Here is a 13741-nt window from a genome sequence, read left to right as displayed (position 1 = left end):
CACAGTCCATGCTGGATGAGTCCTGGACAGGAAAGAACGCAGAGCCCCATGCACTCACTGAATATATACAGTTGCCCAGCATGCCTTAGAGCCCCTCTCTCTGGGATAGGCTGAGGCTGTATCAATATTCATGTTGCCATCTGTATAACTCCACAACTATCATCCAGAAACTTCTACAGCTTCCTGGATACAGAGGAAGCTAGGCAGACTAGCAGCACCTGAGCACACAGAGCAGACCTTACTAAATGATCACCAAGTACAGTGAGCTAACTATGCTTTTTCCTAACAAATATTTACAGCCACTCTGACTAGACAGTGACAACTAAATGTATCTATCAAAATCATGACTAATTCTATCTGACCGTAGCACCTACCTAGGAGGGTGCTACACATCTTCAGTTGCTATGTTGCAGGTGGCTGGTTTACATAGCGTCATTGGCTGCTAGGACGCAGGTGGCTAGGCAAGCAAAGAGGCTTTGGCCATCAACCCCCCCCCCCTAGCAACCAATGACACTGTGTGGCTGTACATCATTGGTTGCTAGTACTCAAGTGGCTGGGCTGCCCAGCGACGTTGGTTGCTATGGTACAGGTGGCTTCCTGTTAGAATCTGATCTCACAAATACACGCTGTTAGACAGTCCTCTAGCGTCTATGGTAGCTGCCTGCTGTCATCCCCTTGTCGATCACAAGAAAGGTGGACCTAATGGGGAACTGGTTTCCATCAGGCTCCGTCCCTTGTCAGTCTAGGGGACCTATAATATACTATGTTCAGACAATTTGGCTGTGATTTTTAACCTCCCTGGCGGTAATCCCGAGTATATCTCCGGGTTAATTTCAGTACCAGAAGCGGTAACCCCGAGCAACACTCGGGATTACACTGCAGCGATCCCTCGAGCCTTACCTTGTCCCACGATCCCCTGAGGTCCTCCCACTGTGTCCCCCGGCCAATGCCAGCATCCGTCTTCCATTCCCTGTGAGCGTCGGGATGTACGGGGGGCGGGAGATTCAAAAAAGTAAAAATTTGACAGACACACAATACACTGTAATCTGTTAGTATTACATTACTGTATCAAACCATTTCACATACATGTTGTCCCGAGTGCTTTGTCCTGTGCCCTGCCTGCATTTTTACCGTTCTTTCTGCCTGGAAACTGAGAAACGTCCATGGCGTCCAAAAAGCGTCCCTTTAGGTCAAAAGCAGTTTTAGACCAGCTAGAGAACAGCGATAGTAAATTAGAACTACTTGCAGAATTGAGCAATAGTGATTCGTGGGGAAAGTCGTCATCAGACACTGAAAACGATTCTTTGACTTTGCTCAGCGATATGCAAACTTGGTGCTCTATTTCAAATTTCAGTGTTTTGGTTTGATTACATTATTGAATTAAAGTAATTCTTTGCTATAAGCAAATTGTGTAAAAAAAAAAAAAAAAATACTGATCACTTCCCCAAAGTAGTACAATGTTACTATGGTAACATTATACTACTTTGGTCATATTGAAATATGAAAAAAAATCTTAAAAAAAAGTGAAAAAAAGTAATAAAAAATTAAAACTAGTAAAAAAATACAAAAAAATAAAAAAATATATATTTTTTTCATACTGTCACCAGTGTCCCTGATCACCGCCATGCCAGTTATATGATGATGCTGTACTGCACTGGTGACAGTATATAAAAAAAAAATAGTAAAAATTATTTTTTAAATTTTTTCATTTTCTGAAAAATTATGACAAAAAAATTACAACTTCAAAAAACTCGCCATGCCTCTTATGAAATACGTCAGACTTTCTACTTTGCAAAAAGTGGTCATTTGGGGATATCTGTACTATTCTGACATTCTTGGACCTCAAGAAATTAGATTAGCTGTCAGTACTTCAGGATTGATCAATATTCAGATCTATACCATAGTTTGTGAACTCTATAACTTTCCTACAAACTAAATAATAAATCCTAATTTGGGTTATTTTCACCAAAGAAATGTAGCAGAATACATCTCGGCCTAAATTTATGAAGAACAATTATTTATTTGCAAACTTTTATAACAGAAACAAAGAAAAACATGTTTTTTTTTTCAAAATGTTCGGTCTTTTTTTGTAATTTAGCAAAAAATAAAAACTTCAGTGGTGATTAAATACCACCAAAAGAAAGCTCTAGTTGTGTGAAGAAAATTATTAAATTTTAGTTTGGGTACAATGTTGTATGACTGTGCAATTGTCATTCACAGTGTGAGAACGCTGAAACCTGAAAAATGGCCTGGGCAGGAAGGGGGTAAAAGTGCCCGGTATGGAAGCAGTTAAACTTTATCCTACCCGGGATGTTTACTAGGCTCTTGTTTGGACAGATTTAAGTGAGTTATTCCTAACAATTACAGGCCTACAATACAAAACAACACAATTTCCATGAAAAACAATGTACCCCTTTAACATTCAAAAATATTGATTAGTTAGACCACCAGGGAGGTTAATGAACTTATCACAGTCAAAGCAACAAATCAGTAAAGTGTGACAAATAGGAACTTTGTGAATCTGGCACACATCTGACCTGGACTGAAAGTGCTGCACAGCTTATTTGAATTAGGTGCAGGACTTTGCTTTAGTGCTGGACTGCCCGAAATCTGTTGCAACCGTCATGTTAAATCACCATCTGTGTGATTTCCATGAAGTTGACAGTCATTGTCAGTGGCACTGCAACACGGAGTAAACAGACACACCTGCTTCTAAGTACATCACAACCTATTTCATACAGAATACACACCCTGACTTGCAGCACACTGAAAAATCTAAAACAAGCTGACGGGAACTCATCCGTGAGCTTGCTATAACCTTTTGATTGTCATGACGTGTGGGATACAACATTGATTGCCATGATGTGTGGGGTACACAGCTACACATGGTTGTGGGTATATTGCTGTGAATATTAGTCATAGCTTAACCTCTTTGCGCCGGCGCCTCTCGGCCCTTTAAGAGTTTCAGAAGCCGGGAGGTGGGGCTAGGTTTTAGGGTCACGTGACCGACGTGATTCACGGCGGTCACATGATCAGAAAAAGTCCCGATCGAAAGGGGAGATTGGGACCGTTCCGGGAGTCTCGGACAGGGCGTGCACTCTCAGCCCATATGTAATTTCTAATTGCATGCAAATATGCGGCTGCTCGGAGTCAAAGCCCAGAAGCCGAGAAGCCGCATATTTGCTTGCAATCGGCGTCAAGGGGTTAAAGGTTTGTGATTACACTCCGAACCCACCCACAGAATACACTGCACATGTTTTCCCCAGTCCTTGTACCCCAAAAATATTTTCTACTTATTATGCCATAAATGGGAGTCTCACAGACACACATAAACCTCAGGACAAAGGATTTTTAAAGGAGAAGTCTTTTGGCTGTACTTCTCCTGTGGATCTCTGGAGTGCAGTTCATTCTTTACTCCTGTGACCCGTTTTCAGCTGACAGCAGACTGAAGTCTGCTGTTGGCTGGTGTCACTCAGCCGGTCCAAGCTGGGGAAAGATCCACCCCAGAGTCTGGAGCGGCACATGGCTCACCCTCCCAGCAAGCCCCTGAGAGCCTGAGCCAGCCGCTCTCTCCCCCTCCACAGCCCAGCACTCCGGTAAGCGTGTGTGGGGTGTTGGAGGGGGGGCAGAGCAGACAGTGGTCACTGACAGTCACCACTCTCTGCTGATAGCAGCTGTGAGAACTCAGCGATCAGCAGTCATGTGATCTCTGAGTTCTCACATTTAGACAGATGCTACGTCCACCTAGATAAGTATAACTGGGCAAAAAAACAAACAAACAATACTTCTCTTTTAAAAACTCTTCCATTACATACAGTTGCATCTCAATAAATTAGAATATCACCATATTATATAGATTCATTACACACAGAGTGATATATTTCAAGTATCTCTTTCTTTTAATTTTGATGATTATGGCTTACAGCCAGTGAAAACCCAAACTTAAGTAACTCAGAAAATTAGAATATTACATAAGACCAATAAAAAAGGATTTTTAATACAGAAATGTTGGCTTACTGAAAAGTATGTCCATGTACAGTATAGTATGCACTCAATACTTGGTCAGGGCTCCTTTTCAATGAATTACTGCATCAATGTGTCATGGCATGGAGGCAATCAGCCTGTGGCACTGCTGAGGTGTTATGGAAGCCCAGGTTGCTTTGATAGCGGCCTTCAACTCACCTGCTTTGTTGGATCTGGTCTCTGTCATCTTCATCTTGAAAATACCTCACAGATTCTCTATGAAGTTTAGGTCAGGCTAGTTTGCTGACCAATCCAGCACAGTGATACCATGATCATTAAACCAGGTGTTGGTACACTTTTGGCAGTATGGGCAGGTGCCAAGTTCTGCTGGAAAATTAAATCAGCATCTCCATAAAGCTGGTCAGCAAAGGGAATCATGAAGTGCTCTAGAATTTTCTGCTAGAGGGCTGCGCTGACTTTGGACTTGATAAAACACAGTGGACCAACACCAGCAGATGACATGGCTCCCCAAATCATCACTGACTGTGTAAACTTCACACTGGACCTCATGCAACTTGGATTCTGTGCCTCTCCACTCTTCCTCCAGACTCTGGGACCTTGATTTCCAAATGAAATGCAAAATGTATGTTCATCTGAAAAGAGGACTGTAGACCACTGAGCTGGACTTTAGTCCAGTCCTTTTCCTCCGTAGCCCAGCTAAGATGCTTCTGACATTGTCTCTGGTTCAGGAGTGGCTTGACACAAGGAATGCGACAGTTGTAGCCCATGTCCTGGATACGTCTGTGTGTGATGGCTCTTAAAGCACTGACACCAGCTGTAGTCCACTCCTTGTGAATCTCCCCCAAATTCTTAAATGGCATTTGCTTCACAATCCTCTCAAGGTTGCAGTTATCCCTGTTGCTTGTGCACCTTTTTCTATCGCACTTTTTCCTTCCACTCAACTTTACATTAATATGCTTGGATAAAGCACTCTGGACAACTGTAAAGTCAGCAGTCTTCCCCATGAATGTGTAGCCTACTGAACCAGGCTGAGAGACCATTTAAAGGCTCAGGAAACCTTTATAAGTGTTTTGAGTTAATTAGCTGATTAGAGTGTGACACCACGAGTGTACAATATTGAACTTTTTCACAATATTCTAATTTTCAGAGATACTGAATTTTGAGTTTTTACTAGCTGTTAGCCATAATCATCAAAATTAAAAGAAAGAAATGCTTGAAATATATTACTCTGTGTGTAATGAATCTATATAATATATTTGTTTCACTATTTGAATTGAATTACTGAAATAAATTAACTTTTTGATGATGTTCAAATTTTTGAGATGCACCTGTATACTCCTACCTAAGCCTACCTTATAGAAAAACACTAGGGGGCCGAATTAGCTGTCAGGAGTATGGCTATTATATATTACACTTTTAGGTGCAGGTACAAATGGGGAACTGGTAGACATGGAAGTTAACAGCTCACTAGATTTATGGCAGTATCAAAGGTATTTTATTTTGTTGCAGCTGTTGGACAGATATAACAAAATGCTTTCAATGGTATATTCAACAGATAAAAAGGGAATAAAAAAAGCAGAAGTTCATTGTTAGGGTTTACATTCCTCTCTAGGTTAGTAGTCAGGACATATGTAGAAGTAATATCTCTTTAGCTAGTCATTTATGCTGAAACCCCATGTCAAACTCTGCAAGTGTTAACTTCCCAGCATACAAAAGAACATACCAAGCCACAGGCCTGTCCTTGAAGGTAGATGGTATACCACCTGAGTTTGGCATACATACTCCTTGGTGATATGGAACCAAATGGTGGGGGGATGAGACTGGATCTTTCGATAAGCAAAAAAAACAAAAAAAGCAGAATTATCTGAAATTGATTTGATGGGTCAGATGTCATGCAAGTAACATTGGGGGTCAATTCACTAAAGGTTACCGCATGCAATATGAAGGTCATGTGACTAATTTTTCGAGAATATCGCATGAGATAATAAACAGGTCAATTAATCAAAGTCGAATGTGAGGTTAATATGTTTGTTAAAATAGTGAGATAAGTACTGCACAAAAACATGAGATAAACCATTAAAGTCAATTCACTAAAAAACACACTTATCACCTGGTGTTTGCTGGCGGTATTTTAGAAATGTGCAAAATAACAATTAGAGGAACTCTGCACTGGCCAGGAAGTGAAAAATGTACAACGTACCAGTGTATAAATATGTTCTACATTGAGCTCAGGAATGAAAATAAATTGTAACATTTCATCAGAGGGAGATCGTTTTTTGTGAATGAAAGCACACTAGAATGTTTTCATAGTTTTGTAAAATTGCTGTGTGCCTTCTGGTGCAGTGTTAGCCTGCAAAAAAAAAAAAAAAGCCAAAATAACACAAAATGTAAGCACTAAATATTGCAAAACATAAATATTTTACGCATTTGGTAAATAACACATGTTTTTTAGTGAATTGACTACTTTTGAGAAAAATACAGCATGAGTTACTTTAATTAAAAAATCCATGCCCTATTTATCTCTAAGTGAATTGACCCCATTGTCAGTAACCAGACCTCGATTCCGTGTTCTGACTGCACAAACACAGCAAAAATCACACGATTTAAGATCAGTTTGTGTATTTATGTTTTTTTTATTATCTAATATATAAAAAAGGTTAAAATCCCTATAATTTTCTTTCAGCTGATATATTCACAGCTATTCGAACAGAAAGTAAAACCAAGCTATCGATATCTAACTTTTGTTTCATTTTGAATAGCATGGATTCGGATTAGAACACCTGTTGGGTTTTCTTTTGCTATATCTGCCCCGATTAGGGAGATTCACCCTCTCTATTTGTCCTGTTTACCATTATCCCAGAGCTTGGGTTGTCCCCAGAATAATAATAGAGGGGAAATCTTCCAATGGGGACACTAGTTGCACTAACCTGGGGGACCCCTCTGGATTCCCTTCACTTTGCAAGGATTTCCTCTTTCTTCCTGCTTTTCCTATGGGAGAGGAAGTGAAGGTAAATCTCCCCAATGGGACACAGATGACAAAAACAGAAAACCTGACAGGGTTCTACTTTCGGAAGTCTTACTGGTATGTGTACAGGGTGATGATGATTTCAACAATCTGGTTATATCGCTTCTCGGCCTTTTGGCTAAGATCAAGTGTAGTATCTGTTCTTATCAGTGTCCAGTGGGGGTGCTCCCGACCATTCTAGCTTTGCGGGGATGGTTGTTGTATAGTACCCTCACTGGTATGATGGGGGTCCGGAAGGCTAGTACCGGAGGGACAGAAACCGGGGAGCGCCACGAGTATAAGCTGGGGCCCCGGGAGTAATTCCTCTGAGAAGACTGGAAAGACCCAGTACCTCCTGATTTGGACGGATCTACCTTGGTCTGGCCTGGGGCTGGGGACGCAAAAAGTCCGCAAACTCAGTGCCCCCTGAGTAGTCGCCTCAGGGGTGTCACTAGTAACACTTGGGTGTGGGACCCCACGGTGTGAAGATGACACATGGCCACTGTTTTTCACCTCTTTTTGCACAGCGCCCTAAGGACCAGGTCTTTTGGCTAAGTCCAGGGCAATTTTTGCTACGGGCCTCAGGGCCTGGTCTGTGCACAATTCGGCACGGTACCACTTTTTTATTTTTTCTTTACTTTATCTTTACCTTATTTATTATGCACTCCCACGTTTTGTCACTTTTTACTTTACTTATGTGTGTGTTTCTTCACGGATGGAGGGTGTGGGTCCTCGGGCCTTACCTGAAGTCTAGGGGGAGGATGTGTGGCCCTACGGTTCCTTCCTCCCCTGATCCCTAGGGGGTTTTCTCTTCGGGAGAACCCCCTTGCCTAGTACTGGATGTCCGGCTTCGGCTGGGCATAAGGAACGGTGGTCCACCAGACCTTTTGGCCAGGAGGACCAAATGGGAACCTTGTCCCTGTCAGGAGCTTCGTGCCCCGGGGGATCAGGCGAACGGTCCAACCCTTTCGGGGGTAGGACAAACACACCCCTAAGTGCACTTTTTCGTGTGGTGTTCGCACTTGCACTTTTTTTGTGATCACTTACGGGTTTTTCGTTGTAGTTTGCACGTTTGCGGACTTAAAAAAAAAAAAAAAAAAAAAAAAATCTGGTTAATTGGGTATTCATATTGGCATATCCAATGGGGGGCTGTAATTGTAGAGGGATGAGCTCAGGTGCGTATGGATCCCAGTCCATACCCAACTATTCTCCCAGGAAGCTGTCACTGCACAAAGCCAGTCATATGTGGCAAGGCCTTCCCTGTCCTGTAGCTGCATGTATGCACGCTGTGGGATGGGGAAGGCTGTGGCTACTTATGATTGGCTTTGTGTGGTGAGAGCCTCTTGGCAGGATAGCTCAGGTGGATTTGGACTAGGATCTGAACACACTTGAGCTCAAGTCATTTTATTTTTATAAAATGAGATGCTGATAACTGGACTTACATGCACTTGTGTTTGTTTTTTTTTTATTTCTTTCCCTGCGCTTGCTTTTCATACTGTCCCCCTGGCCATGCTACCTGACTTCAGATATATGGTTGACCCTGTGCCTGATAGGACCTATGAAGTCTCACCGGAGTCTTCGCTTTGTGTGCACTTCCCTTCTGAACTCCAAGCTTATATTCAGCCAGTCCCAGCACCACACATACAGACACCACAACAGACACAGAAGCAAAGCCATTTCTCTCTTCCTTCACAGTAATGATTGGCTCCCGAGCTGTATCAAAAGCATACCTAAAGCCAAGCAGCATGGCCAAAGGACAGTATGACGAGTAGGCACAAAGGAGGAAAAAAAAGCAAGAATATGTAACCTCGCTATCAGCATATTATGGTTAAAATTGTCCAACTTGGAGCAATGTACAGTGCTCAGCATAAATGAGTACACCCCAACAGATTTGTCAGAAAACCTTTACTTTACTTTCAGAATCCACATTTTCTATGGGACACTAAACTACAAAATACTCCCACAAACGCGGGCCATTGATTTCAAACAAGATTTATTAGACAAGCTAAATTTTAGACAACAAAATCCTAATTACCAAGAATTCAACTATAGGTGAGTCTAATTATTCATTAAACAGGTGTCCAGCAGACAGTTGATTATAAAAGGGTGTTAATTAACAAAGAAAACCCTTTCCCATTTCATGCTGTCAGCAATGGCACCACATGGAAGAGAATTGTCACAAGACCTGAGAAAGAAAATACTTTCTTTACACAGGAAAGGTGATGGCTACAAGAAAATCAGCAAATCTTTACATAACAGTCAGAATACTGTACAAAAATGGAACAAAGATGGAACTGCAACCATCTCACAGAGATGTCCAGGCTGTCCACAGAAGTTAGCACCTCGACAGGAGCGTCTTCTGATGAGAAGGGTTGATGAAAATCACCATGCAAGTTCACTGCAGTTAGCTAAAGAAGTAGAAAGCCAAACTGGGGTGAATGTTTCCCATGCCACAATATGGCGTACACTGCAGAGGACTGGCATTAGTGGGTGTTGTCCACGAAAGGAAGCCTCTCCTAAAGCCTCTACATAAAAAAGTCCACCTAGAATTTGCCAGGGCCCATGCTGAAAAAGAAGAAAACTACTGTGACTCTGTACTGAGTGATGAGACCAAGATAAATGTTTTTGGAACTGATGGCTGCAAAACTGTATGGCGTTGCAAAGGTGAGGAATACAAGGAAAAATGCATGGTGCCTACAGTAAAACATGGTGGTGGCAGTGTACTTCTGTGGGACTGCATGAGTGCTGTTGGTGTCGGGGAGCTGCATTTCATTGATGGTGTCATGAATTCACAGACGTACTGCTCTATATTTAAAGAGAAGATGCTACCATCACTCCGTGCCCTTAGTCGTCGTGCACTTTGCCAACATGACAATGATCCAATACACACATCTAAGGCCATTGTTGCATTTCTGAAGAAGAACAGGGTGAAAGTGATTAAATGTCCAAGTATGTCTCCTGATCTGAACCCAATCAAATACCTATGGGGAATTCTGAAGAGAAAAGCTGAGCCTTACTCTCCATTCAGCATCCAGGCTCTAAAAGAGGTTGTTCTTTAAGAATGGAAAAAGATCGATGTTGCAATATGTCGTCAACTTGTTCATTACATGCCTAGAAGACTTGGTGATGTCCTTACAAATCATGAAGGCCATACAAAATACTAGATGTAGTAGTTTTTTGTTGTGGGGTGTATTAATTTTTGCATCAACTAATTTGAGTAAAACTGAAGATTTTGTATTCTGAGTTAAATTATTAACCTTATTTATATGTAATGAGCTAAAAAAAATTCTTTAAAACTCAGTTTTGTCAAAATTTTGGAAATTGTTCTTGTGTTCATTGAGATATTGATTAAAATCTTACTTTTCAAAAGGGGTGTACTCATTTATGCTGAGCACTGTATGTGCCATATCTACAGGATACCCATGAAAGCTGGAAAATTACTGTAGCAGCCATCATACTATAATGATTGCCGATAGCTTCTGGATCCCGTCCCGAGAGGCTGCCTTGCTGCTTACTAAACACAGGAGGTCGCTCGCTCAGTGTGGGCACCAACCAGGTAACATTTTCCATTACCTTAATGAATGAAAAATGTTCTCTGATTGGAGAAGTTGGTGATTGTGATGTCAGTGCTCCACCTCTCAACCTTTTTTGATGCTTGAATGCTTTGCACTGATTGAGAAAATGAAAGTGTTCTCTGAATGGCACCCAAGCTACGTGGGTGACCTCTCGTATTCACAATGTAGCAGGGCAGCCAGTTGGCACAGAAACTGGAAGCTAGCAATGATCACTGTGGTAGAGATGCCTCGTATAGTGATTTCCAGATTCCATGGCGGTCCCACAGGTATGGCACATACTGTACATACTTACACTGGTCCAAGCTGAAACAATGTAACTACGTAAAAATTGTCATACCTGGAATTCAGATTTAAAGTGATTGTAAAGGCTCGGCTTTTATTTTACTAAATTAATAAATATGGTATACTTACCTTCTTTAACCGTAAAATCAATGTTTAAATGGATGGACAGGGGAACCTATACAAGTGACAGGGCTCTTTTTTTGGTGAGTTCCACAATGTTTGATATTATATACAGTATATCATAATTCCAGATGTTAAAAAGTTTATTATGAAACATTGCAAATTATCATGATATATTTTAAACAAGAGTGAATAAACGGAAAATGAAAAATCATTGTGATTGTGGTAGAAATAGAAAAGCAACTCACATCTACACCGCGTTCCAAATTATTATGCAAATTCTATTTAAGTGTCACAAAGATTAAATATTTGTTTTTCAGTTTAACTCATGGATGGCATTGTGTGTCAGGGCTCTTTTGATCACTGAAAACAATCTCGGACACCTGTGATAATTAGATTGGCAGGTAAGCCCAATTTAAGGAAAAACTACTAAAGGAGGGTGTTCCACATTATTAAGCAGAGCACCATTTTCAAGCAATATTGGGAAGAAAAAGGATCTCTCTGCTGCCGAAAAGTGTGAAATAGTTCAATGCCTTGGACAAGGTATGAAAACATTAGATATTTCACAAAAACTTAAGTGTGATCATCGCACTATTAAGAGATTTGTGGCTGATTCAGAGTACAGATGGATTTGTGCAGATAAAGGCACATTGAGGAAGATTTCTGCCAGATCCATGCATCGGATCAAGAGAGCAGCTGCTAAAATACCATTACATAGCAGCAAACAGATATTTGAAGCTGCTGGTGCCTCTGGAGTCCCACAGACATCAAGGTGTAGAGTCCTCCAGAATCTTGCAACTGTGCATAACCCTTCTATTCGGCCACCAATAACCAATGCTCACAAGCAGAAACGGCTGCATTGGGCAGAAAAGTACATGAAGACTAATTTTCAAACAGTCCTGTTCACTGATGAGTGCCGTGCAAACCTGGATGGTCCAGATGGATAGTGTAGTGGATGGTTGGTGGACGGCCACCCTGTTCCAACAAGGCTGCGAAGTCAGTAAGGCGGTGGTGGAGTCATGTTTTGGGCAGGAATCATGGGAACAGAGCTGGTCGGCCCCTTTAGGGTCCCCCGAAGGTGTAAAGATGACCTGTGCAAAGTATGTGGAGTTTATGACTGACCACTTTCTTCCCTGGTACAGAAGGAAGAACTATGCTTTCCATAATGTAATCATCTTCATGCATGACAATGCACCATCTCATGCTGCAAAGAATACCTCTGCATCAATGGCTGTTATGGGGATAAAAGGAGAGAAAGTCATGGTGTGGCCTCCATCCTCCCCTGACCTCAATCCTATTGAGAACCTTTGGAGTATCCTCAAGCAAAAGATCTATGAGGGTGGGAGGCAGTTTACATCCAAACAGCAGCTCTGGGAGGCTATTCTGACATCTTGCAAACAAATTCAAGCAGAAACTGTCCAAAAACTTACAAGTTCAATGGATACAAGACTTGTGAAGCTGCTATCAAATAAGGGGTCCTATGTTACAATGTAACGTTACCTGTTAAAATGTTTAAAAAGTTAAAATGTTGTTAAAAGTTTGATTGAAATAGCTTTTGATTTCAGTAAATATGCTGCAAACACAACAAATGACAATTTTCAGTTCTTTACAACCTATAAAGTGTTTTGAAACTTACTGTGCGTATTAATTTGGAACAGTGCATTGGACATTTTTTATGATTAACAAAAATACTGTTATCATTAGGAGGTTTGTTCAATACAATTTGAATTGTATTCTTAATAGTTGATAACCTGAGAATTATTTAAATAAAGGAATGCGCTAAAACCACAAACTATTCCTAATTTAGTGTAGAAACATTAGTGCAAATGATATATATATCTATTCTCAATTAATATCAAAAAAATATCAAAATTATGTGCAAAACTATTTTTTAGTGCATAAGTAATTTAAATAATTAAATTTGTGAATATAAAAAAATGTCCAATTCTGAATTTCTTCAAATGTCCAAACAAATCCTTTTCAAATTCAGGTGCTCTCAAAGAAATTGTGCCAAAATCCACCACCAAAAGTAAAGTTGGGTAACTCACCAGAGCTCCATGCTGATCAATCTCTAGATCAGCAAAAAACGCTTTTTGCTCTGGGAGCAGATGCAATGAATCAACAAATTTAATTATTTAAATTACTTATGCACTAAAAAATTGTTTTGCACATAATTTTGATATTTTTTTGATATTAATTGAGAATAGATATATATCTTTTGCACTAATGTTTCTACACTAAATTAGGAATAGTTTGTGGTTTTAGCGCATTCCTTTATTTTAGTTATAGCACTAAGAAATTTATTTGGTTTCTTTGAGGTGGAATTGCTGCTTTAAAGTATTAAGGGTGTGGCGCTTTTATTACACTTGTGAACATGAGAATTATGCTGACTGTTATTTACATCAATTATTTAGGTAAATGAGAAAAATATAATTTGCATAATAATTTGGAACACCCTGTAATACAGGAACCTAACATGTGCATAACAGTGACCTCTATTGGCAAATAAACAGTATAGCAACTGAATTATGCAACTTTGTAAGGAAGGAGATTTGCACCAATTGACAGTACAGCTATGCTTTCTAGTAAATAAATTGAAACTCAAAAGAAAAATGTCCAGGATAATGTCATTCTTTGCCCCATTTATTTTGCGTCCTTATTTACGTATTACATTTGCCTATTAAAGACTTTTTTCCTACAATTCACAACATTCTCTATATCCATAAACTGAGGACTTAATGTCCTTCAATAACATTTCCATATTCAATTTGAAAAT

At 40.3% G+C, this 13741-nt stretch overlaps 1 pseudogene; it reads left to right on the top strand.

Annotated features, from left to right (window-relative positions):
* The first annotated feature begins 7107 nt into the window (after positions 1-7107).
* On the top strand, positions 7108-7223 carry LOC149467557 (U2 spliceosomal RNA; annotated as a pseudogene).
* Positions 7224-13741: the final 6518 nt, after the last annotated feature.

This window comes from Staurois parvus, unplaced genomic scaffold, assembly GCF_062004578.1.
Source record: "Staurois parvus isolate SC_StPar_1 unplaced genomic scaffold, SC_StPar_1.0 ptg000106l, whole genome shotgun sequence".
NCBI lineage: Eukaryota > Metazoa > Chordata > Amphibia > Anura > Ranidae > Staurois > Staurois parvus.
This window is presented reverse-complemented; position numbering and strand designations above follow the sequence as displayed.